Source organism: Lithobates pipiens, unplaced genomic scaffold, assembly GCF_037356315.1.
Source record: "Lithobates pipiens isolate NorthernLeopardFrog02 unplaced genomic scaffold, aLitPip1_a1.2 Scaffold_22, whole genome shotgun sequence".
Taxonomy (NCBI): domain Eukaryota; kingdom Metazoa; phylum Chordata; class Amphibia; order Anura; family Ranidae; genus Lithobates; species Lithobates pipiens.
The window spans coordinates 165,139,268-165,166,433 of record NW_027507784.1 but is presented as its reverse complement, the minus strand read 5'-3'; the positions used below and the strand labels follow the sequence as shown (position 1 = coordinate 165,166,433).

Genomic DNA, 27,166 nt, shown 5'->3' with positions numbered 1-27,166 from the left:
ATGTTTTTTTTTTCCCCCCTCAACAAAAAGTAGTGTTAGAGTCCATTCACACAGGGGCAATACGACTTCCAGCGAGACTTTGGGAGGCAACTTGGACACAACTTGAGGCAACTCACAAGGCAATTTGAAGTTGCCTCCAGGACAGGGGACTTTGCCAGTGGCCAATCACATAATAACCAGCTCTGTGGGAGGGAGGAGTTTGCCTAGAAAACTATTTTTACTTCCTGGAAAGTTGCTTCTGTTAAGACAGGGGATCTGACTTGGAGGCAACTTCCATTGAAATCAATGGGCACAAGTTGCCTAGAAGTCGGATTGAAGTAGTACAGGAACCTTCTCTGAAGTCGGAGCAACTTCAGTAGTGTACATTAAGACGACTCTCATTCACTTACATTGATTTTATCATGTTGCGCGACTTGAGGCAACTTGGGACGACTTCAAGTCGGATCCAAAGTTGCCCCTGTGTGAATGGACTCTAATGCCCCGTACACACGAGCGGACTTTTCGACATCCAAACTCCGACGGACTGAGTCCGGCGGACTATCCGATCGTGTGTGGGCTGCAACGGACTTTAGCGAAGCTAAAGTCTGACGGACTTTAGAAATGAAGCATGCTTTAAATTTTCCCGACGGAACTCCGCCGGACCCGGTCCCCTTTGAAAAATCCGCTCGTGTGTGTGCTACTCCGACGGACTAAAACCGACGCTAGGGCAGCTATTGGCTACTGTCTAGGAACTTCCTACGTCGAATCCAGTCGTACGTCATCACGTTCGACTCCGTCGGAGTTTGGTGTGATGGTGTGTGGTCAAGTCCGTTCGGTCGAAAAGTCCGCCAGAACTCCGTCAGAACTCCGGCGGAACTCCGGCGGAACTCCTTTGGAGGTCTGTCAGACTTAATCCCTCTCGTGTGTACGGGGCATTACTCTTTAAAGCTGAACAGTTTGTGTTTAGATTACAGGTCTACACCAGTCGATCAAAGAGACCTTGCTATGAGAGAAGAACAGGAGCTGCTTGCCTTTGCCTGGCATCAATACTTTTGAGACACTTTTGAGAATCAGAATATGCCTTCTAAAAATGTCACAAGATTGTCAACATTCCTCATCCTTATATGTGTCCCAGGTGAGAAGGACTGAAACCAATGAACAACAATGACAGCCAGGTATCTAGAACTCTCAGCAGGAATGGCAATCACAAATGTGGCCACTATCAATCTCTTATGATATGTCTAAAGCCCCATACACACTATCAGATTATCTGCAGAGTTTTTCCTTCAGATTTACCAAAACCATATAATATGAGGACAAACCTTAGGAGTTTCAATGTGTATGCAATCAGGCAGGCCCTTCTACTACATAGTTTAGGTAAATCTGAAGGAAAAACTCAGCAGATAATCTGATGTGTATGGGGCTTTATAGGCCAGTCCTCCAACCCAACCCAATTGCCTTCTAAAGACACCCCCTGATATCAAAAGGGATCACTAAAAAACCAAGCTCAGTCATAATCATGGCTGCAAGATAATGCACAATTATGCAATGCCGCAAACATATGAACACAACTCAAGTAGCCAATGTGTACAGTGATCAGTCATGGGGAACCACCATCAGGTTCAGGCGATTGCTGCTGCTTGACCGCACTACTGAAAAGCTGCCCTTGTAGCTTAGGCCTGTAACTTGGCATGTAGGTACACATTCCAAATGTTTCTTGAAGCAACCCCTACAAATCTACAGTGGTCTCGTCTCACGCAGAGAAACATCAGAGAGGTGGAATAGCACAGAATCATGTGAAGTTACATTCATCTTCTGTAATCAAATGCAACAAGAAGCCAGAGAACACCTGACAGGGTCACTGCTAGTTGTGCTTTCTGAAATCTGGGCTGTTTAGCTTCTGCTTGCTCTCGTTTTTTTTTGTATCCAATATACATAGTTTATATTTGTACTGACATTTGCCACCCTCCCCACCCTCAGTCCCTGCTGTACTTACCTCTGTGGGTAATGAGCTGCCCACCAGGCCGATGTAGCGGTCTAGGGATTTGAAGTCACTCACTGGCTCTTCTTCTGCTTCTTTCTGTAGAGCTTCCAGGATGGATCAGTGTGATTCTGATTGGTCAGTGCTGGCAAACAACTGTTTTGGACCAATTGGAATCGCTCTGATCCTTCTCTGAAGTCCTACAGAAAGAGGGGAAGGGATTTCAAATTCCTCCTCAGACTGCTGCACCAGGTGCGTGGGCAGGCAGCTCATCACTCATGGCGGTAAGTACAAGACCGGCGGAAATGTGGAGGTTGTACAGTGTTGGTTCTCCTTCATTTATTCTGAAAAGGGGAACCAACCCTTTAATGTAAGAGGGAGACTGTAAGGAACCTAAAGTGGGTGTGCATGGGAATTCTTCTCTTGTGTTTAGGAATAATCTTCTTTTTCTTAGAGAAATGTGTGCTGGTGAACTTCAGCAATGTCTGACAAACTGGAGTATTCAGCAGGTAGACTCTGCTTCCTGTATGCATTCTGAGCATTCATTTAATTTCTTTAAATTTTTTTAGATAAACATAGTTTTTAAGAAAATTCACTTTACTTTTACATAGCTGACTGCATGGGACAAGCCTCTCTCTAGTTGATGACTGAGGTTGCTGTTTACATTCTGAAAACTTGGAATATATTAGGTGACATAAACCAGTGATCAGAAACCACTCTGGAAATCTCGACTCATTGATCCATAATTACTGGAGTGGTGGAAAAACTACACCCAAACCAAAAATACTCTGCTGGATATCAAGGTCCTGCCTTAAGTATAGAACTTGCAGTGTACAACAGATGAGTTCCAGCGACTGCTGAAGTCAGGCGTAGAAATACAGATCTACAGGGTAGAAATGTGGCCAACAATTGGTTTATAAAAAGGTATGGCTGGCCCCTGACATCACCAACGTGCTGCACATGAGGTCCAGTATATGCAATGCTAGTGTACTCTTCAGACTGTAGACAGCTATATTAGAAGAAATTATGGTCAAACTGTGGACACGCTACAGGTTTGATTAGAGACTAAAGGCATTCTGCATTAGACAGTGAAAGACTGAGGCTCGTACTGCACTGGATAAGTCCAAGGACCGCACAAAGAATTGAAGGGCCACAAGTCGGGCACCAGTGCTCTTGTATTGCTGCCTGATCAGTTATAAATAACATATTATCAAACCCAATCAGCAATTAAAGTATTCTTGATCTGATATTTTTGGAAAGAGGTATTTATTTTAAAAAAAGCAAAAAAAAAAAAAAAAAAAGCTTGTGATTTCAGTTACATAAGCAGCCTGGCTGGTTGATTGAACAACGTCTGTTATCAATGCTGCATAAAGATGTGTTTGTTTTCTGTAACTGACCTTACTTCTTCAATACCCGCAGTAATTAGGAAAATGTAAAAAAGTAAACACAACTGTAATTGCACTTCATGAAAACTCCATAATTATCTATCTATCCTAAGGAGTATGCTATATTGTACAGTTGAGGGTAAATAACTAGTTAGCTTGTCATTTTATTTGTACATCTACATTTTAAAGTGGTTGTAAAGGTTTTTATTTTTTCCTTAATGCATTTTCTGCATTAAGGAAAAAAACATTTTACATGCAGCCCCCCCCCCCAAAAATAATACTCACCTCAACCCAACCTTGAGCCAGTGCTGTGCCCGAGAGAAGCGGCATGGCTTACTAGCTCACCCTCCTTACTGGACAATTGGAGCCATTGACTCCCTGCTGCTGTCAATCAAATTCAGTGGCGAGGTAGCGGGGCCAGGGCCAAGCCAATAGACACACACAACCTAGTTTGGGAGTGAGCCTGCATGTGTGTTTCTTTTAGTATAAGGTTTTGTTTTTTTGTAACTGCTATGCCACCATAGCAGTTACCCAGAAAAAACTACACTAAAAGAAATTTGAAGTTGTCTTTGTTGACCTCCTTCAGAAAATGATTTTTGCCTGGCTGTTTTAGAATGCAATGTTTTAGCCAGAATCATCAGAAGGCCTAGTCTGCATTAATGCAACAGGTAGAACTGGTTCATCCCCAAGTCAACCTCAAAAGGTGCCTAAAGCCCTGTGGCACTAGATACAGCTTCCTGGTCTGTGCGGAAGCCAATGACTTCTGGGAAAAGCAAAGTCAGTATTCCAGGAGGCTGCCGTGCAATTTTTGCCCAAGAAATGTGTGCAGGGGGTGGGTTGAACAAATGTGCTGCAGATAGGAAAGGATTGGAATGGTGAATTCACATTTAGTTAGGACAAACAACTTTCACAAAAAATAGCACAAGCTCAGTTTCTGACTACAGAAAGATTTCTTCATCAAGACATATAATAAAACAAAGCACTATGAGAGAATTTCATTTACATCAGGACTACTATACGTCTTCATTCACAGAACTAATGCTCTATTACCTGACAGAGGACAGAGCAATTATCTCCGATTACTCAAGGATTACCCTAAGGTAGAAGATAAAATGAATATGCTGTGTTGATCAGCCGCATAGAAAAGAAATGACTAATTGTTTTTATCGCTGCTGGATTGTTCACGCAGGACAGTCAACATATTACTGATTAATTTTAAAATTAATGCAATAATGAAAAACTGTTACAGATAAAATCCCACGTACAAAGCAAAGTTCCTACCAGGCCATGTGATAAGCGCTGCAGTTTTCGGAGAAAACGGTTACAGAAGCCTTTAGGGAGGCCAACTCTGTGCGTAAAATAATTCTGCTACACTGCACATACATGTCTGCTCTCTTGTAAATTGCTGGTCACTGGGTTATATTAATCAGCAGCACAATAGCTCAGATCAAACACATTTTATGATAAATTGTTTGCCAACAGAAAAAAAATATTTATTTTTGCACTGCGGACCTTTTGTCCAGGAAGGGGACCAGGCTACTTCCATAGTGATGTAACAAATTCCTTCTAACTTGCAAGGGTGTATCAATTACGAGCGGTTACAAGGAAGAAAAAAATGACATCACTACATATGTAAAATCTCAAAATTGTGCAAGTTGTGCCAAGAAAGGAAAGCAGAAGGCAAAGCATTAGACATGATTGGCTGGAGACTCCCCTGCCTCTGTGTGGAGCTGTCATAGTAGAGGAGCAGAGCTTTACTTTGCCATGTTAGAGATGACCATTCTTCCCACCCCTTCCCTGAGCACTGGCTATCTGATGTTTGGTGTGGTAATGATCAAGAAGCAGGAGAGGTGCAGCAAGCAGATCAATAGAATGAATGAGGCAGGAAAATCCTTGCACTGTAGGTTATCAGGTGCATCTCTCTCCAACAAGAACAGTGGGCAGCACCAGGGCCATTTTCAACACAGGGCAAAACACAGGGCTTCCCCTTGAGCCCGCACTGCTCGCAAATAGTTCATAAGTGTACTTAGGAGGGCTCAAGAAAATGTTTGCCCAGGGTCAAATCAATATTAAATATGACCCTGAGCAGCACAGTAGTGACATCAGAGACTAGCACTACACATACATTTACAGGGCTGGACAATTCCTGCCTCATTGACACAATGACCATTTTAGCATTTATACACCTCCCCATTGTAGAGGAGGTTTGTCCTTCCTAGCATCCCGTACTAATGGAAGATGTCATCCCAATACTGCCCAATTGCCAGGCAGCTTGCTGTCACATGACCACCTCCTGCCCCATTGCTCAGGATTATGCCTGTGTTTATGGGCTCCTCAGCAGAAGTATCTACAACCCTGGTGCACATGGCAACACAGCAGCATGGCCAAGCATCCCACTAAGGAAAGATCAGAATGGTGCAAGACAAGGTGAGGCAGGTTGAGGAGAAAGTAGGTGACAGTGGCTGGGGAATGGACCCCATAGTCATCCCACCAAATAGACTGTATGGACACCACAATGCCTAATGGAAGTGTTGTGAGGCTATGTTAAAGGGGATGCAGGAACTGAAAGCTATTATTGGGTAAAGCCAGCAATAGATGAGAGCTTCATAAAAACTTCAAAACTGTTACATTTTTATCCAAGATGTCACGGACAGTACTCAATTTTCTCTATCAAAGGTGTAAAAAGAGCCATTTAATTACAAACTTAAATCATTGCATTAAATAAGTATACAACTACTGGTCATCACAAATAATTCCACACCAGTGACTGAGTTGTTTCTGCAGACTGTTATGCCTTTTTTTTATTCTCCAGTGGATATCATAGAAGCCAAGGCATTAATGGAAGCATATTGTCAGCCAAATAACGCTCTATCCATATGTCGCATGCAAAGAGCAAATGTATTACCGGCAGTGATCCAACAACAGACAGAAACATTTGAAGCAGTACATTTGCATAGTAACAATGTACGTTAAATATTTTCCAAGAGTGAACACAAGGGTCAGCCAATGGGCATTTGCCGATTGTCAATAACACAATCCTGCATTGATCACTTGAGAATAATGAAGTCAACAGTTCTCAATACGCTTTACTAACTCGTGAAGATAAAGGAGCTGCCCAGTGCATTTTGTAGACCCATATTTATCAATGTTGTCCTACAAATAGATAGCCAAGGGCATGCACCCTGTATGGTTAAAGCTGAGATACAGAATCCCCATATACCTACCCCTACTCATCTCTAAATATTCCCTGACATTAGAGAAGAATGTCCTTTTTTACATGCCTAAAGCTGAAGTCATGTAACAATACAGTCCCGAATCTCATCTCCACTTCTGTCACTGCCTATATGACGTGGAAAATTCCTATTGGCTATCCAGCAGCAGGGTACTCTCAGGATGCAGAAGAGGAGTGTTGTCAGTGTGAGGAAACGGTCGGTGATGCAGGGCTATCTGAAATGGTAGATAATACAGAAAATTCTCAGCCTTTTGGCTAAGATCAAGTGTAGTAGAGCTGCCACGACAAGTCGACGTAATCGATTACGTCGACTACAAAAATACGTCAACGTGCGTGCAGGGCGTCGATGCGTCAGTATCACTAATTATCTCCCGCTCTCCTCCATGCTGCCGTCCCCCTCTCCTCTCCCCCTCCGTGCCGCCATCCCCCTCTCTTCTCATCCTCCGTGACGCTGTCCGTAGGGGTGCAACGAATTGTTACCGATCCACGATGCGAACGGGTCACCCCGCTCGGATCGGCACATGCCACGCTCCGCGGTCTCGGCCTCAGGAAAGGCCACGGCTTCGGCCTAGCTCTGAAGAGGCAGCCATCTTTCTACAACCAGGCTGTTTACACTGTGATCGCTCTGACGGAGCGATCACTTGTAAACAAACTGGCGTCATATCATGACGCCGGTTCCTCTCTCCCCTCTCTGTACTAATCTGTACAGTGGAGGGGAGAGATCGGATAGGGGCAGCCATCCCTTCATACCCTGAACTACCCAGCAATACCCTGCCTGCCCATACTCTGCCGTACCCTGCCAAATCTGTCTCCAGTCCCTTTCTCAAATGGGAGATGTCAGAGGCCTGACCCCTGAAATCTCACCATAGCCCCCCCCCCAACAGGGCTGATAAAAAAAATTGCTTTTTTTTTAAAGCGGTTGTATACTCATTTTTTTTAACTTATACCTACAGGAAAGCCTATAATAAGGCTTACCTCTGGGTAAAAAAAATATCTCCTAAACCTGTACGGTTTAGGAGATATTCCCCTCGGTATGCGCCGCTGACTGCGGCGGCGCATGCGCACAAGGGGATTCTCGGTTGAAAGCCCGGCAGTGGCCGGACCCGGCCGGGATGAAATCTCCCGCGCGCATGCGCCGGAGTGACGCTATCGCGGCTCCGGCCACTCACAGCGCCGGAGCCGCGATACCCGGAAGAAACGCCGAGGGAACATGTCAGCTCCCTCGGCGTGGATCGGACCAGATGTCGGGGCCTCGTTCTAAGGTAAGTATTTCATAATGAGCTAGTATGCGGTGCATACTAGCTCATTATGCCTTTTCCTTTGCAGGTAGAAAAAAAAAAAAAAAAAAATCTGCGGGTTTACACCCGCTTTAAATAATAATAAATAAGAAAAAACAAAAACACACCGACACTGTCTCCACACACCCTCCGCCTTATTTACTTATTTTTTGTAAGGTTATCCAAAAGATTAATTAGCTAATCAAAAAGAAACCACTACATTCATAAAAAAAAAAATAATAATAATAATAATCGGATAGTCGTTGACCAATCGAAAAAATAAATCGATAGATTAGTCGACAGACAAATTAATCGTTAGTTGCAGCTCTAAAGTGTAGTATCCGTTCTTGCTTCCGTGCCTGATCTACGGCAAGGTGGATTAAGGGTGGCGGTGGCTATGCAAAACCTCTGGGCTTAATGGCAAACCTGGACGGTTAGAGATAGTCGAAAGGGTAGCCTCCTGAGGGGTATTTCCCAAATGTAATTAGGTATGAGCAACGGGAGTGGTGGTTGAGCCTCATGGTTAGGGGCTCTCCCTAAGCTCGCAGAACTCCAGGCCTTCCTGGCTGGCGTGGGGGTTGCGCTGACTGGGCTGTTGGTCAGGGTTGGGATGAAAAGCCTGTGATGAACGTGCCCCTGAAGTGGCAGTTCAGGGGTGCCATACAAGCCCTGTGAGTGAGGGTCACTTTATTTTATGGCACCGTGGTCACTTCACCATAAACACGTTTTTCACACCTGCCTCTGGGGCTGAGCCTTTTGGCTAGGATCAGGGGAAATTTTTATTCCTGGCCGAAGGGCCAGCCATTGTATTGCACAATGGCCACTTTCACTTCTCCCACCTCCTTCTCCACACTTTCTTTTTATTCCCTATGCTTGTCACTTTTATGTATTTTTTTTGTTTTGGTGTATACACATTTTGTCAGTGTGTGATTAGTAGGGTGTGGGTCCTCGGACCTACCCTGAACGTCTTGGGATGGGGGTGGACATGGCCTTCTGGCTTAGTTCGCCCTCTCTCATGGGGTCTCCCTTCGGGGGGAGTCCCAACGAGTACTTGGGTGGATCTGTTTTGGCAGACCTTCCAGAGAAAGGGGGTCCGTCTGGTTTCAGCTCAAGTGAACCCAAGTGAAATACCTCAGTCCCCGCCTGCAGCCTAACGCCCCAGGGGATCAGGGTAAGGTCCTTCCTAGGGAGGATCAGTGTAACACTCATTGCATGTTTTGCGTCACTCTTTACGTGTGTGCACTTGTTTTACAGGCCACGGGCTTTTTAAAAAAAAAAAAAAATTCATTGCTAGAATACATCGCTTTCTATGAATGACTGAGTGCAGCTCAAATAGACTATTGTAGAGCTGCATGATTCTGGCTAAAATAAGAATCACTATTTTTTTGCTTAGAATAAAGATCATGATTCTCACGGCGCAACATCATCTTTCACATTATACAAAAAATTGGGCTAACTTTACTGTTTTTTTTTTTTATTATTCATTAAAGTGTATTTTTTCCCCCAAAATTGCGATTGAAAGACCGCTGCGCAAATACAGCGTGACATAAAATATTGCAACAGTCGCCATTTTTTTTCTCTAATAATAATATATATTATCTGTTTGGGGGTTCAAACGAATTTTCTAGCAAAAAATACTGATTTTAACGTTGTAAGAAACAAATATCCTTTAAAGTGCATTTACGCTAATCCGGTTCCTCCTCCCCCCCGGTGCCACATTTGGCACCTTTTGGGGGGAGCAGATACCTGTCAAATACAGGTATTTGCTCCCACTTCCAGCAAAAGATCACCACAATTTACTCCATGTCTGGCCCCTCCTCCATCCCCTTCACTGTCTTCTGGGAGACACACCGGTCCCAGAAGACAGCAGGGACCACTCGAAACACGCAGCGTCACTCGCCTCGCATGCGCAGTAGGGAACCAGGCTGTGAAGCCGCAAGGCTTCATTTTACTGATTCCCTTACTGAAGATGCAGGCGCCTGCACCTGAAGCAGAAGGATGGGTTGGCTTCAGGTGAGGATATGGTAGGCGCCCTGAACAGGTAAGTGTCCTTATTTAAAAAAAAAAAAATTATCAGGCGGAACTCCACTTTAGGTGGTTAAACTTCCCGAATTTACAGATCAAAGTTTATCTACCAGCGCAGACAATGTTGTGAAAAACTTGGCAGGCTGCCCTTTTTTTTTTCTTTTGACAGCTGAATGAGCAGAGATATCTCTACACTTGTTACATTAATGAATCGGGAAATTCTGCATAGAGATTGTAAGAAGGGTTGAATCGAGATCACAATTTTTTTAAATGATTAATCGTGCAGCTTTACTCTATTATGTTCCCAGATATGAAACAGGAAGGTCGCAGCTCGAACCCGGAACACAGTGCGGTATTCTGTATGCAGCCATATACAGATTATATAGCACTTCCAGCGACCTCACGTTAGCGAGGGACATGGTTACCTTAGCCCAGCTTGGCCCAAACAAACTAACTATGTAAAATGTAACAAAAGCTGGAATTCGGCTTTAAACTTTTTTTTTTTTTTACATTTCTTCAGTTGCTTCCCGATTTCTGCCTTGCCTTAAAAGAGGGCATCTATCCCAGTATTTTTTATTCTTTGATCTGCAGGAGGAGCTCAGATAAATATGTCCTCCTGTCTGCATGTCTGTGCAAAGGGCAGATGGATTCCAGGAAGTAAATGCTACATGAAATCTGCCCTCAAGATGGCCACTGCTAAAAATGCTTTCATTTTGTGGTGCTCAGATACAGTTACATTCTGCTTTAACCACTTGCCGACCAGCTGCCCTCATTATACAGCACAGGTCGGCACATTCCCTCGGGCCATCGTAGCAAGCTGCATTGCGGGGGTGCCGATGCTCATGAGTGGCGGTCACGATGACCACTGGCCATGAGCAATCAAGAGCATGAGAGGCAGAACAGGGACATGTGTATGTAAACACACAAATCCCTGTCCTGTTCTGAGAGGAGATGCAGATCGTGAGTTCCTAATAGCTAGGAACCATGATCATCGTCATTTCCTATAGTCAGTCCCCTTCCCCTACAATTAGAACACACAGTCAGGGAACACAGTTAACCCCATTGATCGCCCCCTAGTGTTAACCCCTTCCCTGTCAGTGACATTTATACAGTAATCAGTGCATTTTTATAGCACTGATCGCTGTATAATTGTCAATCATCCCTAAAATGTGTCAGAAGTGTCCGATGTGTCCACCATAATAATGTCGCAGCCACGATAAAAAAATAAAAATAAAAAAAACGCAGATCGTCGCCATTACTAGTAAAAAAATAAATAATAAAAATGCCATAAATCTATCCTATTTTGTAGACACTAACTTTTGCGCAAAAATTGTCGCTCTTTTTTTGTTTATAGCGCAAAAAATAAAAAACGCAGAGGTGATCAAATACCACCAAAAGAAAGCTCTATTTGTGGGAAAAAGTGACCTCAATTTTGTTTGGGTACAGCGTTGCACGACCACACCACAATTGTCAGTGAAAGCGACGCAGTGCCGTATCGCAAAAAATGGCCTGGTCATTAAGGGGGTAAATCCTTCAGGGGCTGAATTGGTTAATGAATAAAAAAAAAAAAACTAAACAGTGAAGTTGGCACAATTTTTTTTTATAATGTGAAAGATGATGTTACGCCGCGAGAATCATGAGAGAATTTCTGATCTTTATTCTAAGCAAAAAAATTGATTCTCGTTTTAGCCAGAATCGTGCAGCTCTACCTCCGGGGACCAGGCAACCTCACAGATGATCGGTGTGCGGGCAGTTACAAGCACGGATCTCTCTGTATAGCTTTAAATAAAAGCAGCTGACAGACGCTTCCCCCCCCCCCCCATTTCATATCTGTCGGGATGCACAGCGGAGTAAGGAGTCGGTAAAAATTTTATTTACTGGCTCCTTCCTTTTCTGAATGCACAGAGTCAGTGAAACTTTACATTGCTTCAGTTATGAATGAACAAGAGCCTCTGTTTCCTGTTCATTCATCTTCAGTGCAGCTGAGGCTACAGAGGAAGGAACTGGGGAATCTGTGTCCTCAGTCCCTTTCCCTGTCTCAAAAGGGAGATGTCAGTGGTCTCACCAAAGCCACCCCCCACAAGGCTGATAAAAAAAATATAAAGAATTGTAATAAAATTACTAATAATATATATATATATATATATATATATATATATATATATATATATATATATATATATATATATATATACATACATATACACACACTACTGACAGTTCACGCCTCATCAGTGCCACCCGTCAGTGCGGCATATTAGTGCAACTGTTAATTTCATTTTTTTTAAAAAGGTAATCGGTATCGCCGAGTACTTGGGGGGGAAAAAAGTATCGGTACTTGTACTCGATCTTAAAAAAGTGGTATCGGTGCAACCCTAATATGTACTGCAGAACAGATCTTCTGCCAGAGGTTTTCCAAGTCTAAATGCAGGGGGGCTGTAAACACATCAAAGTGATATGGTGTTGACTAAGGAAACAAGTATACTATACCAGTGTTCTTTCCACATCACACTGTAACTTTTAACACCTGAGTAAACATAATAGTCATACAAAGAGTCTGTGCAGCTTTCTGTCTTGTAAACTGTATAGAGTCCTTCACAGGCACACACAGTCAAGATGAAAGGGAAGCGTGTGATCTCTTGAGAAGTGTCAAATGACAGTGCAAGTCGAGTGATCTTCACAGATTTGGCCGTCTCCCATCGTTTGCTGGCAGCTTACTTTTTATTAGCATACTTTATCTGACAGCAACTTCCTACATGCATTAACTGCATCAGAATTAAGGCAACATATTCCACTTACCCCACTAAGCCAAACAGTCATACGAATATCTCTCGATTACTATATTTAACATAAGGGCCGAATAATATCAATATTTCTGCCTTCCAGCAATGTTTCAGATCAGGGCTCATAAAAGTCACCTAAAATGAGTCCAAGCTTTTGTTACGGGTCATCATCATGTTGGGAGGACCCATGACCTGCGACCGAGGCAGAGCTTTCTAACACTGGGCAGTATATTTCGCTCCAGAATTTCTAGAGGCTCGGTTAACACTGATGCGAGAAACGAACAGGAATCCCCGCGTTGCCCTCATTGCATTGCACCACATAGCAATCACACTCTGTTCATGCGATCTGCTGCGGGTGTCAATTAAACGTTGACATCCCAAAAGCATGTCACAGAACGCAATGCGTTTGCTAGAATCAGATCACATGGGTATGAACACCCATGCAATACAACTCCAGTGCACAAAAAAAAAAGTGCCTACACCTTTTTTGTGCAGATGTGGTGCAATTTGAGCAATACAAAATGATGAGATTAAATCGCACCACACAGAATGGTATGTGATTTGCAAAGGCATGCGCTGTGATTCCTGTGCAAATCACATGAGATGTGACGCATCACATTAGTGTGAACCTCAGCCCGATAGTCTTAAGACTTCACATGTCATACCACCGGCTATTTCCGGCAATGGCACTGTCCAAATCGATGCAACAGAGGTCTGTCAAATCGCCCCCGAATTCGGATTGCATTGCTGGTTTGAAATTATGCACGTTCAGCTGAACTCGCACAAACCCGCCCTCAATGTGAACCTGGGCTAAGAGATTTAGCCCATTCAATACCGAGCACTTTCACCCCCTTCCTGCCCAGGCCAATTTTCACCTTTCAGAGTTGTCACACTTAAAGCGGAGTTCCATCCACTTTAGAGACGTGGTCTTAAACTAAATACCACCCCTCATTTTTGGATATTAAATTTTGTCTTCTATAGTGCCTTTTTATGAAGTACATAGTGTACTTCCGATCCATCCAGGCTGTGGTGCAGGACATCATATCCTTTTGCGCAGAGAGCCCCTCCACTGTCTTCTGGGACCTCTGTGTGTCCCAGAAGACAGCCTGCCATTCACAAAGCGCCAAGCGCATGCGCAGGAGGAAAGGGGCAGTGAAGCTGCAAGGCTCCACTGCCGGTTTCTCTTAGTTAGAATGGCGGCACCTGTACCCAATCTGATGAACGCATCGGCCCTCGGGTGGGCCGACATCGGAGGCTCCCTGGACATATAAGTGCCCTTATTAAAATTCAGCAGTTACAGTAATTGTAGCTGCTGCCTTTAAAAAAAAAAAAACTTATGCTGGCGGACGACTGCTTTAATAACAATTGCGAGGTCATGCAACACTGTAACCAAATAAAATGTTTATTTTTTTATTTTGTTAGAAGAAAGAAAGAAAGAAAGAAAGAAAGAAAGAAAGAAAGAAAGAAAGAAAGAAAGAAAGAAAGAAAGAAAGAAAGAAAGAAAGAAAGAAAGAAAGAAAGAAAGAAAGAAAGAAAGAAAGAAAGAAAGAAAGAAAGAAAGAAAGAAAGAAAGCCCCCCCCCCCAAAACCGGATCATGTGGGCTTCAGGCTGGGTAGAGGCCTTTCATGTTCTTGAACGACCATCCTCAGTAGCATTACAGTACAGTACTATGTTTATGCCCCCTACCTGCAAGCTCCGCTTATATTCTTCCAAGCAACAACTCAACTCTTGAGAGAAAAAAAAACAAAAAGCAAACTACGCAGGATAAAAATGAAAGCATCAATGAAGGCTGATGAATTCTAAAAGGCTGCTGGGTTAAACACAGAACTCAAGTGTCTAGTCATTATTGTTGGCCCAAAGTCAGGAATGTTAGTGGGTACTTGTAAAATGTTTTGGATTATTATTATTATACAGGATTTACAGTATATAGCGCCAACAGTTTACGCAGCACTTTACAACTTGAGGGTAGACGGCACAAATACAATACACTTTAATACAGTAGGAATCAGAGGGCCCTGCTCCTTCGAGCTTACAATCTAAGGAGGGAAGGTCAAGAGATACAAGAGGTAATAACTGGGGGGGATTGCAGATCTGCGACTCTTCCCGGGATAAACAATCATTATAAAATGAATTAAACCCACTGTGGGGGGGGGGGGGGGACCTAGCAGTAGACATCAATTCTGTCAGCTTGTGGTTTCCTTTGTAACAATCTTTTTTTCAGAGAGCAGCAAATTATTGCATAAAAATGCGTGGCAAGGTTGTCTAGCCAATGAAAAACAAAAAAACAAACAAACACTTGGATCACATCCACCTGAGAGAGAAGTAAAAGTACACACATGCTACCTCTTTCTGTGCTAAATATGCAGCATGAATTGCATTAGCCTTGCAGCAGCAAGTGAGGTTGAGCTCAGGTTTACACTGAACTCGCACAAACTCTCACGATTTCACTCTTACATGTCAATCCCGATTTTGGACACAATTTCAGAGACATTCTGCACAGATGTCAATGTAAAATCGCTGCCCGAATTTGCAAAAAAGTAATACAGAAACTACTTTTTGAAAATCAGTGCATGCACCGACTAGGACGGTGCCATCGACGGCATGTCACAACGCTCCAGTGTGAACCAGAGCTAAACAATAAAAGCATTATTAAAACTCTTTGGCAGACACAAATGAAGACGTCCATCGGTGGCACGATGTGAAGCCACATAATGTAAAAGCCAGCACTCCCTAAATTAAATCTCGTGGGTTTTTTATTTTTTTGTTTTACATCAAATGGCAAGCACAGAAATGGCACCAACCAAAAGAAAGCTCTATTTAAGGGGGGGGGGGGGGGGAGGACATACATTTTATTTGGGTACAGTGTCACATGACTGCACAAATGTCAGTTAAAGCAGTAGTAAACCCGAACGCCAAAAAAAAAAAAAAAAAAAAACCCCTGCAAGGCAAAATGTATAATGAGCTAGTATGCAGCGCATACTAGCCCATTATCAAATACTTGCCTTAGAACGAAGCCCCAGTATCGGCGCCCGGTCCACGACGAAAGAGCTAACATCTTGCCCTTGGCGTGTCTTTCAGGTTTGCGGCTCCAGCACTGTGAGTGGCCGGAGCCGCGATGACGTCACTCCCGCACATGCGTGCATGAGTTTTCCTCCCAGCAAGGTCCGGCAATGCTGCTGGACCTTCAGCTGGGGCATTCAGAGCGCATGCGCCGCTGATGTCAGCGGCTTCATGCATAGGGAATATCTCCTAAACCGTACAGGTTTAGGAGATATTAATTTTACCTACAGGTAAGCCTTATTATAGGCTTACCTGTAGGTAAAAGTGTAAAATTTGAGTGTACAACCGCTTTAAAGCAACGCAGTGCCTTATCGCAAAAAATTGCCTGGTCAGGAAGGGGGGTAAACTTTCCGGAGCTGAAGTGGTTAAGAGAGCACTTAAAGTTGACTTCAACATCCTTGTTAATACGTTAACACTCCTGCTACTTTAAACTTCTCAGTTTAAACTCCTCTTTGACCTGAAGCAATAGATACACACTTCTACTCACTGTGATGGCAACACCCCTGACCTTGTATTCTCCTACCTATGCACTCAATGCAACCTCTCCAACAATCATTTTCCTCTCTGATTATTACCTTTCACCCTCTCCCTGTTTTCTATCTCCTCTCGCTCCAACCATCCAGCAGTTAATTTTATTGACCTTCGCCTTTTTAACCTTTTTCTTCTCTATTTTGCTGTTGTGCACCTCAGTGACCAAATTTCACTCCTTTCCTGTGCCAACCTAGCCACTTCTGTCTACAACAGTTTAGGCCCCTTTCACACTTGTGTGACTTGTCCTGCGACTTGGGACTGCAAAGGCGCATGACAGGTCGTACTCCATGATTTTCAATGAGCACCATTAATATCTGTGCGACTTCAAAGTTGTCCCTGCACTACTTTGAGACGACTTGAGGTCCCTAGACCTCAACATTACACAGGCATTGCTTCCAAGTCACAGCAAAGAATCACACGACTTTCAGTTCGCTCCAGTGTGAAAGGGGCCTTACTGTCATCCTCCCTGGACACACTCTCCCCCTTCACTAAACACAGAATCAGGCCCCAGGCCGTTAAAGCATTGGCAAACTGATGAATCCAAAAGTCACAAAAAAAAACGTAGCCGTGCTCTTGAGTGTTTGTGGTGTAAGACTAAAGCTGGGTTCACACTGCAGCACGCTCCGGCTCACAGTAGAAGTCCAGTGCATCACCATTTCAGGTCAGATTTCAGCCCACATTTTTGGCTGAATTCTGATCTGAAATGGACTAAAAGACACACAGGACTCCTGCACAATTGGAGCCGCTGCGGAGATGTGTGACCTGGGTCCATAGAGGGCCGGGCACAATCTCCTGCTATGTAGACTGGATGCGGGGAAAACCGCTTCCAATTTACAATAGTGTGAACCCAGCCTTAGTCTCAGAAAAACCTCAACCAATAGAAATCTGTACTCCAAAATTACAATACCTGCCTCCACACTGCCATGCAGACCTATTTTAGAACTCACTAGCACCCTCTCATCCAGCTCATTTCATCCTGTGAATTCTTTTCTAACTTTAACCACTTAAGCCCCGGACCCTTTTGCTGTCCAAAGACCAGAACACTTTTTTGCGATTCGGCACTGCGTCGTTTTAACTGACAATTGCGTGGTCATGCAACGTGGCTCCCAAACAAAATTTACATCTTTTTTTTCCCCACAAATGCAGCTTTCTTTTGGTGGTATTTGATCTCCTCTGCGGTTTTTATTTTTTGCGCTATAAACAAAAAAATAGGGACAATTTTGGGGGGAAAAAAGCATTTTTTGCTTTTTGCTATAATAAATATTCCCCAAAAATATATAAAAAAAAACATTTTTTCCCCCTTTTTAGGCCGCAGATATTCTACGTATTTTTGGTAAAAAAATTAAATAAAAAAAACGCAATAAGCGTTTGATTGGTTTCCGCAAAAGTTATAGCGTCTACAAAATAGGGGATAGTTTTATGGCATTTTTATTAATATATAACTCGGTGATCACAGTGCGCACAGGGAGCATGCACAGGGGAGGCCGTTATATGATAGCCTCCCATGGCTTTCAATATCACGGCTATGCTGATGAACCCACATCTATATTTCTACCCCTCAGCTCATTCCAACAGTCTCTTCATGCATCACTAAGCTACTGACATAGTCTGGATGTCACACCACTATTCAAAACCAAGCTTATAATAATTTTCTCCCCCACTTACCCCTTCCCCAGACTTCTATGTCAAGATTGGTGGCACATCTATCAGCCAGTCCCGCATGCCAAGGTGCAATCCTGGACTCCCTGGTTATCTCTCACCTCAACTACTGCATATTCCTCCTTATTGGCTTATATTTACATATTCTATAACCTTCAGTCCATCATAGTCCATGTGGCTGCCGGACTCATCCACCTTACCAAATGTTCAGTGTCTGCAACTCTTCTATGCCATTCCCTCCACTGCCTTCCGCTCACCCAACAAATAAAGTCCAAATGCCAAAAAAAAAAAAATACTGTACCCAGCAACATCACTAACCTAAGCTTAAAATATTAAATCACTCTCTTCATTCCCCCCTGCTCTCTAGCTCCCTTGTCACCTCCTCTCGTGGTTGCCTCCAGAACTTCTTTCAAGCCTCTCCCATCCTCTGGAACTCTATACAGCAAGCTATCTCCTACTTTATCCACTTTTGGGCGAGCTCTAAAAACTCTCCACCAGAACAACTGTACTTTTATTTTCTCCATCAGCTCATTCCCCGCAGTTATATCCATTTGTATAACGTGACCCTCCCTTTTAGCTTGCAAGCGCTAACAATTCCTCCTGCATTATAACTGTACTAACTGCCCTCATGTTGTACAGCGCTGCGCAAAGTACTGGTGCTATATGAATCCTGAATCCTGTATAATTATTTGAGCGATTCTGGCATAGCAACGCTGTTGATGGAATTGCCAATGACATGGTCCTTAGGCTGCATTGGTGAGAACCAGTTCTAGTATATGTAAACCCTAAAGAATAAAAGTTATCTTAATAACTCGGATTAATACATTGTCAAATCTTTTTGATAAGGATAAAAACAAAACAAAAAAAAAAACAAAAAAAACACCCGTTTATCCTCTCAAATTTAGAGCCATCACATGTCCTCTGCCTACTTTCTGTGTTATCGCAAAGACCCCACCTAGCTGTTAAATTGACTACAGAAAGATGTGCCTTCATCTTGAAGAGAGCTGAGAGTGGGGGTGGTAGTCTAGCAAAGCAAACTGGTCAGGGCTGGCACCACTCAGTCCACAAAAATGCTGTATGTTGTCGATCCACAACAGGGCTTAGGAGACGAGTCATTTCTGGTAGATCAACAGGCATTTTGTGTACTTGCATGGTCTTTAAACAACTGCAAACTCAAAGATATGTTTTGCATGCGAGTCTTTTTATTTTGCCTTGACATTCATTGAATGGATTAACATACACAGCTATAACACAGCCTGTGTGAGCCATACAAGTATTGAGTGTGACAATTTGCAGATACCCAACATCAACATACATTTATCCAGAAGTATGTGACTAACATTTAAGATGTATTAATGTGCAATGTTATTTCCCGCTAAAGAGAAAACTGAAAAGCATACTGCAGATTTGAATACAAACATAATCTACCATGAAGGCAATTTAGCAAAAGAAAAAAAAAAAAAAAAACACTGAGCAACAGAAGCCATTCTTCCAAATATTCACATAGGATGTCACCATTGAAAGTGGCCAAAGTTACCCAGCAAAGCCTAGCTTCACTAGTCGGTAGTCACAGACTGTTTGAAATGTTCATCATAAATGCACACAGCTGTTAATGAAGGGGGAGATAAAAACAACAGCTGCTACTTGTATAGCAAGAGGCAACTCCCTTTTCCAGTCTCTAACAAGTCACAACAGTCACTGTAATAATGAATATTTGAAATGTCGGCTCTTCAGAAGCCAGCACCAAACAGACACATTTTTACAATATGCTTTATACACATAGCTGCAGGAGTGCTTCCGAGCCCAGGTTCACACTTTCCACATGTCCGTTCGACTTCAGGGGCGATTTCAGAGACATCTGTGGAGGGTTTCTGCACAGATGTCTATTGAGATCGCACCCCAAAGTCACCAAAAATAGTACAGAAACTACTTTTGCGAATGGGTGCGGTGCCACACCGATTCAGACGTGCCACTGCCGGCAATGGCTGCCAATTTGGCATGTGATTTGATATGTCAAATTGCTGCAACGTGAACCAGGGCTTAAAGAGGAAGTAAACCCTCCTAAACATGTTTAGCTTGTTAGATAATACTTTTCTCAGGCAGCTGATAGCTGCCTGAGAAAGTGAACTTACTTGTCACATTTTCGTAAAAACCGCCGTTTACATTTCCGTGACGTCAGCCGCGCTTGCGCAGTGTGGTCGTGCGAATGCGGCGTATACTGTATTGCCGACTTTCATCTTCCTGCCTCTCTGCCTTTTTTTAATACGAGGCATTCTCCTCATTGCGGCAGAGGAGAAGTCTCGTGTTGTAATCCTATCCCTGCTCTTCCTGACACTCCCCCTTGTGACTGAAGACGTCACGCAGGGGAATGAATCATAGAGCAGAGGAGAGGAGAGCAGAGCAGAGCTTGTTGTGACTGTTTACTATGTTGGTCACATGCTTTGTTGCCTTAGTAACGGCAACCGAGATCGAGGCTTGGTTAGGATTTCTATTGACGCTACGGCGCATGCGCGAGATTTCCGGAGTGAAATCTAACTAAGGGCGGAAATGACGTCCGGAAAGGACGTCAAAGCCAGAATTTGAAATGGCGCGGGCGATACCCGGAAGGGAGCTTTTTTGGAAAAGAGAAAAAAAAGGTATTTACAGCGCTCGTTTTGAGAAATAACATATATAGAATGAAGGCTGATGTACAGTATTAGAGTAACAGTAGTAAATTGGAAATTTTTTGGGCGGGTTTACTTCCTCTTTAAAGTCATAAAGCAAACCATTTCCTAATCACACATACACAATCTGAATATAAAATTATATTACTAGGAACACTTACAAGATCTTTACTCGTAATATATTGCAGCTTGACAATTCTTAGATGTGGTGGCTGCATTTGTTTTCGTTTTCTTTTAGGCTTTTTTTTAAATATTTTCTCTTTATTTTCACCTGATGATCAGGCCAATAAGTCTGATATATTTCAACTTCCTTTAACCGACCAAGCTGTCCAGACAAAGCCGCAGTTAGAGGGTTGAGACAAACCATTTACCACTGACAGTGCATCCAATGGTCAGCATTTAATACATTTATGTAAATGTTATTTCAAAAAGGAGAAAAACTGCAGCAGTAACTGCTTATAAAGTGTTAGGCTACTTTTACACTGGAGCGTTGCGGGGGCTGGCGGTAAAGCGGCGCTATATTTAGCAGCGCTTTACCGTCGTTTTAGCGATGCTATTCGGCCGCTAACGGGGCAGTTTTAACCCCCGACCAGCGGCCCAGAAAAAGGGTTAAACCGCCCGCAAAGCGCTGCTGCAGTGGCGCTTTGCGGGCGGGTTTGCAGTGCTTCCCCATTTTTTTTCTATGGGAAGGGGCTCTTTAGGATAGGTAAATACACCGTTCCTACAGCACTCCAAAGATGCGGCTTGCAGGACTTTTTTGACCATCCTGCAAGTGCACCGCTCCAGTGTGAAAGACCGAGGGCTTTCACACTAGAGAGACAGCAACAGCTGTTTAAGGGCGCTTTGCAGGCACTATTTTTAGAGATGTAGAGCCTGCAAAGCGCCCCAGTGTGAAAGGGGTCTTAGTGGAGTTTGGCTTCAACAAGGCCATCTAAGTCTAACCCTAGATCAGCTTTGAAACGTTGAAACAAATGGCAAGTTTACTGTCCTTCAGACTTTTGGGAGGGCAGGCTGTGCCTGGTGGGGGGGAAGAAAATGTCCATGAGAATAAACATGGCCTCGGGCTTGGTGGTCAGTAGGAGGCCTAGTGCTCTATCATTGGTATAATGGGAGGACTAGTGAAATATTATAGATATTAGTGGTAGAAACAATGCCTTATTAATGTCAATGGTAGGATTTATGCCCCACTGTTGGCGTTAGTGGGAGTAATTGTGCCCAGGGGCCAGATAAAGGCGAACAAAGTGCCGCATCCCCTCAGGCCACAGTTTGGAGACCACTGCCCTAGATTGACAATGCTGCTGGCCAAGCGTTCGTTGCTTCTACACCCAGAGTGGAGCCATCCTAAAGAATGCCCTACGCAATTACATTCCTCCATCTACACAAACGAGGTGGATAAGAATCCCACTCGCTGGGACACTGTATGCACAGCACCTACAACTGGTTAGCTGCATTCACTGATCAAGGAAAATTTTACAACATGCCCCTTTGGCAGTAGTCAACTGACTTCTGTTGAGCAGGGACAGCCACACACTGATCAAAATTCCCTGCTGAACCAATTGATTTTTGATCAGTGTGTGGCCAGCTTTAGACAGATAGTGTGTTACAGGCCAGATAACTAGGTGAAGCAGGAGACAGCAACATTATATCTGTAAGGAAAAAAAACAACCTATCCTCCAGCAGAAATGTACAACTGCAGAAGCTAATCACAATGCTTCTGATGAACTTGGGCTCCTGTCTGCTACAATATGGTGTGGTACTATGAGCAGAGAAGCAAACATATGCTCACATTTATACTCAGCATCAGGCATTATTAAAGAAAGCAAGATTAAGGCTGTCCTCAAGAAGCCTAAGATACTTTCTTTTCCGTCAACGCATCATATAGCCAGCATAAAAATGAACAACCAATGCCTGAAGCAATAAACTCATGACATGATGATGTCTATGGATAAGTGTCCCATGTTCCACAACTATCACACACATGAAGACATATATATCCATCTCTATTTTTTCCATTCACAAAGAATTCAACTTATAATAAATCTATGTTTGACCAGAACTAATAATGAGCATGCTGTAAAAAGTATCCATGGGCTGTGAACATGGAGTAATTGACAAGTGAAAACAAATCCAACCCAGCTACAATAAAAGTATCTAACACACTTTTTCTTAGTTTTGGACCCAATAGTCAGCGTTAAGAACCCGTCCAGTTTTAATTGCTCTTGGTCTCTATATCAGAGGACATTATCCCTTTCCATTTGTCCTTGTGACCACTGTCAAGGAGGACTAAAAGTGAGGAAATTTGGAGTTCTCACCAAAACCGGAAGAGGAAAAAAATCATCCAATGAGATAAAGACAGCATGAATAAATATAAAATAGATATGAGAACAGACTGTTTTACGCTAATGCTTTTACAGCCAGTTACACACGAAGACTCATGGATATAGTAGATAGCTAGATGGATCACAGCAACATGCAATATAACACAAGCAGCATTCTGCACAGTGCAAACATTGGGGGAGATTTACTAAAACTGGAGCACTCACAATCTGATGCAGCTGTGCATGGTAGCCAATCAGCTTCTAACCTCAGTTTGTTCAATGAAGCTTTGGCAATATAACTGGGAAGCGGATTGGTTTCTCTGCAGAAGTGAGCCTAATTTGGCACTTTCCAGCTTTAGTAAACAAACCCCATTGTCGGATACTGTTGCTCACGTATTACTATAAAGAAACAATCAGCTTATACTGCTCTCCTCTCCAAACTGAACACATGCCAGAGGCACAGAGGGCAGCCCAGCAATAAACACTCACATATGCTAGTATAAATATGTGCATATGTTCTTATGAGTAGATTTTAATCTTCAGCTATCAGACACCTTGGTGTCAACAAGCACACCATTGCCAAAAATTCCTCTGTTAAGTCTCGTTGGTTGCCGAGACATTAACACCCATAAAAGCCAACCAGGCTAGCATGTAAACATACAAAGACTCGAGGCAAATGGTGTAAAGCATTTTATGTGAAAACAGAACTTGGTGCAAACATCTAAAGTTTTACAGAGTGTGTGGAATGAGAATGATAAATGGATGACTTGGCTACATGGCTCATGATATTCTGGATGTGTGACGTTCAGATACAGCCCATCAGGTCGTTTTAGACAGTCCACATGACTTGTACACATTACTGAGGAAAAGCAAGTCATACCTTGCAGGTCTCAACAGCAATAAAATGTTGGCAGGCCTCCTTATCAATCACGGCACTTACATGTTACTACAAAGACTACATTGCTGTGCTAACTAGGCTGCCATCCTAGCAAGTAAGAGTGCAATCACTAAATACACATTGCTGTTATGTATCGAGGACACAGCTCCTTTCTGCTCACATATATTTACTTAGCAGCAAAAATGTAGCCATAAGGAACCTGAGTGATTTCTTATTACAGAACATAGATTGATGCTGCATCTGTCCCCCAGCTCTGCAGTGAGAACTGAGCAATCAAGCACTGCTGATAACTCCATTCCCCCCTCCGCTCTGAGCAGAGAGCTGCAACAGCCAGTCTTTTCTCTGCTCTCACTGGAGGGCTGGGCTGTGGAGGGGGCAGAAAAAGCTGGCTAAGGCCTTCAGTGGATCGCTGAGAAGCCAAGTCAGGTGCTGGTCCAAGCATCTAGGTGGATCCTGATTATATGGTTGGGATCTTTCCCGAAAATCGACTGGCTGAGTGACATCAGTCGATAGTGGACTTTAGCCCACTGTCAGCTGAAAACGAGTCACAGGAGTGAAGAATGAACTGCACTCCTGTGACCTACAGGAGAAGTACAGCCAAAAAAGCTTTGGCTATACCTCTCCTTTGACAACGAGCATATGCATATATGCAGCCTTGCAGAAATTGGTGTTCTTCTGTGGGGCAGCCTGCTGTACTTGTGCTAAGAGCACACCCTTTCTTAACCGAGAGTGCCTGGTTTAGTCTAGGAGAAAAAATAGCCGATTGCCGGCTGTTTACATCACATGGTCAGCTGTCATTGGTTGAAAGCTGATCACGTGGTAAGAGGTCGGGATCAACCCCTTACTCAGATCTGTGATCAGCCAAGTATCAGACTCGCTGATCACAGAGCATGTCGTGTGCACTGCAGGGGGCGCAAAGGCCGCTCGAGCACGGGAGAACATCTATGGACACCCTACCGGCAAATTAGGTCCGCACTGTAGCCGTCTTTTGACTATAGCGTGGACAGGAGGTGGTTAAAGACAAAATAGCTAGATCAGGATAGGAGTGGCCAGTCTCCAATGTTATGTTATACACGGTATGTATGTATGTATGTATGTATGTATGTATGTATGTATGTATGTATGTATGTATGTATGTATGTATGTATGTATATATATATATATACATATATACATACATACACACACACACACACACATATACATATATATATATACATACACACACACACATACACACACACACACACACACACACATAAAAGTGAGTACAGCCCTCACATTTTTGTAAATATTTTATTATATCTTTTCATGTGACAACATTAAAGAAATGAGACTTTGTTACAATGTAAAGTAGTGAGTGTACAGCTTGTATAACAGTGAAAATTTGCTGTCCGCTCAAAATAACTTGACGCACAGCCATTGATGTCTAAACTGCTGGCAACAAAAGTGAGTACACCCCTAAGTGAAAATGTCCAAATTGGGCCCAAAGTGTAAATATTTTTTCTGGCTACCATTATTTTCCAGCACTGCCTTAACCCTCTTGGGCTTGGAGTTCACCAGACCATCACAGGTTTTCAGTGGAGTCTTCCACTCCTTCATGACAACCTCACAGAGCTGGTGGATGTTAGAAACCTTGCGCTCCTCCACCTTCTGTTTGAGAATGCCCTACAGATGATTTATAAATGTGGAAAATACCACGCGGTGAACAAAAGTTATAAACAACCTAACTGCAAACACTGCTATAGACCACACAGCAAAATACAATAGTTAAACCAAAAAAGTGTGGCGCTTGAGTTGCAAAAAAACAAAACCCACCTAAGTACCTTAGATACCAGTGAAAGTTTAGCAAATCAGTGAAGTACATAAATTAACACAAAGATTGTGAACCAAAATATAAAAACGAATAAAGACAAATAAAGTCTATCAAGTGAATACTTTTCACGCTCTTCAGAGTATGCAATGTGAATCACAAATCCAAATGTGAAATATAGAAAAGAAGTGAAGTTCAACCTCTGATGTAACGTTTGGAAGCATGGAAGGAATGACACCACCACTGTAGTAAGGGAAGGAGGCTTACCAGATGACGTGGACTTAAAGGGGCTTACGCCTCTCAAGTCATACAGGCTTGTAGGTTATCAGAAACCAAATGATAATGTGTCCTATATATCGTCTCCCGAAGAACTTCAAACCATTTAATCATCAGTGATATTCAACAAAAGATGTTCAGTCATCCGACGGGAATAAGGAGCTTGGGTATCATAAACCATGCAAATAAAAAACTAGCATAGCATGATACAGTTTAGCAAATACTTTATTAAAAATAGATAAAAATGAACACTCACATTTGAATCGATCGTTAATGGCATACTCAAACAAACAGCGATGTCTGTAAGGGGGTTTGGCTATGTAGTAGAAGGGCGAAGGTAGGGTAGGAATCGGCTTCAGAAACATTGAAAGAAAAAAAAAAAATGTATGCAAATAAAGTAAGGAGACTCCAATGGTGCTGTAACATACCTGGTTAGATTGTAATGTGCATTGCAGTGCAGATCAGTGGTTAACTGGATTATGCAAAACTGAGTTTACTACAGGTTTAAGTCTTTACTGGCTTCCATAATGAGTAGCACAGAATGAAAGCATAAGTCAGAGCAACCCCAACTCACTAATGTAGAGTATGGACTGAACATGAACAAGTTTTTCTTTTTTTTTATAAAAATGCTACTTTGTAAATACTGTAGAATCCAGCAGAGCCAAGATAAGGTAAGTAATAAAAAAAAAAGCAGCATTCCTGCCACACCTTATCTTTGTTATTAGCGCAAAACAATCCTGTACTATACCTTGGATGTTAGATAATGAAGAGGCTGGCAGCTGCATGTTTGGGTACAAGACAGCAGACATTCATAAGATAATGATGCCTAAATAAAAACGCACTGCTTAATTTGTATGATCACCAACAACCCAAAAAATCCTGAAGTAGAACTGTAAGCAAAACTATATATTTTTTTTTCTCTCATTTTGGATAAAACAAGGGTTATAACCCCTGTAAAAAAAAAAAAATCCGCCATTTGATTCTCATTTTGGAGATTTTCCTCCACTTCCTGTCCCATAGCTGAACAGGAAGTGAGAGGAAATCCCTGAAAATGAATGGGAATTCATTGGGGACTGCCCGGGTCACCAGAACTTGTGTCCCCATTGGAAGGTTTCTCCAATTACTTTTCTACAACCCAAAATGTGGGATTTTCTTTACTTTTAATGACCATGATAAACAAGAAAAATAAAGGAGGGTTAATCTCCTTAACAGGGGCACAGACAGCAATAAAAACTGGAAGGGGCTCCAATCTCTCTTCAGAATAAAAAAGAGGAGGAAAAAAAAA

The 27,166-nt window shown here is 42.9% G+C and overlaps 1 protein-coding gene across 10 annotated transcripts in view; it reads right to left on the bottom strand.

Moving 5' to 3' along the window:
• RAPH1 (Ras association (RalGDS/AF-6) and pleckstrin homology domains 1) overlaps window positions 1-27,166 on the bottom strand; it is a 257,631-nt gene that overhangs the window by 187,150 nt on the left and 43,315 nt on the right. For 3 of the 10 annotated variants that reach the window (XM_077448531.1, XM_077448536.1, XM_077448534.1), the window contains exon 1: window positions 20,046-20,195. The exons of the other annotated variants lie outside the window; for them this stretch is intronic. The gene's annotated coding sequence lies outside the window, so the exon portion shown is untranslated. Of the gene's footprint in view, window positions 1-20,045; window positions 20,196-27,166 lie in introns of those variants that run through there. 10 annotated transcript variants of the gene reach the window in all.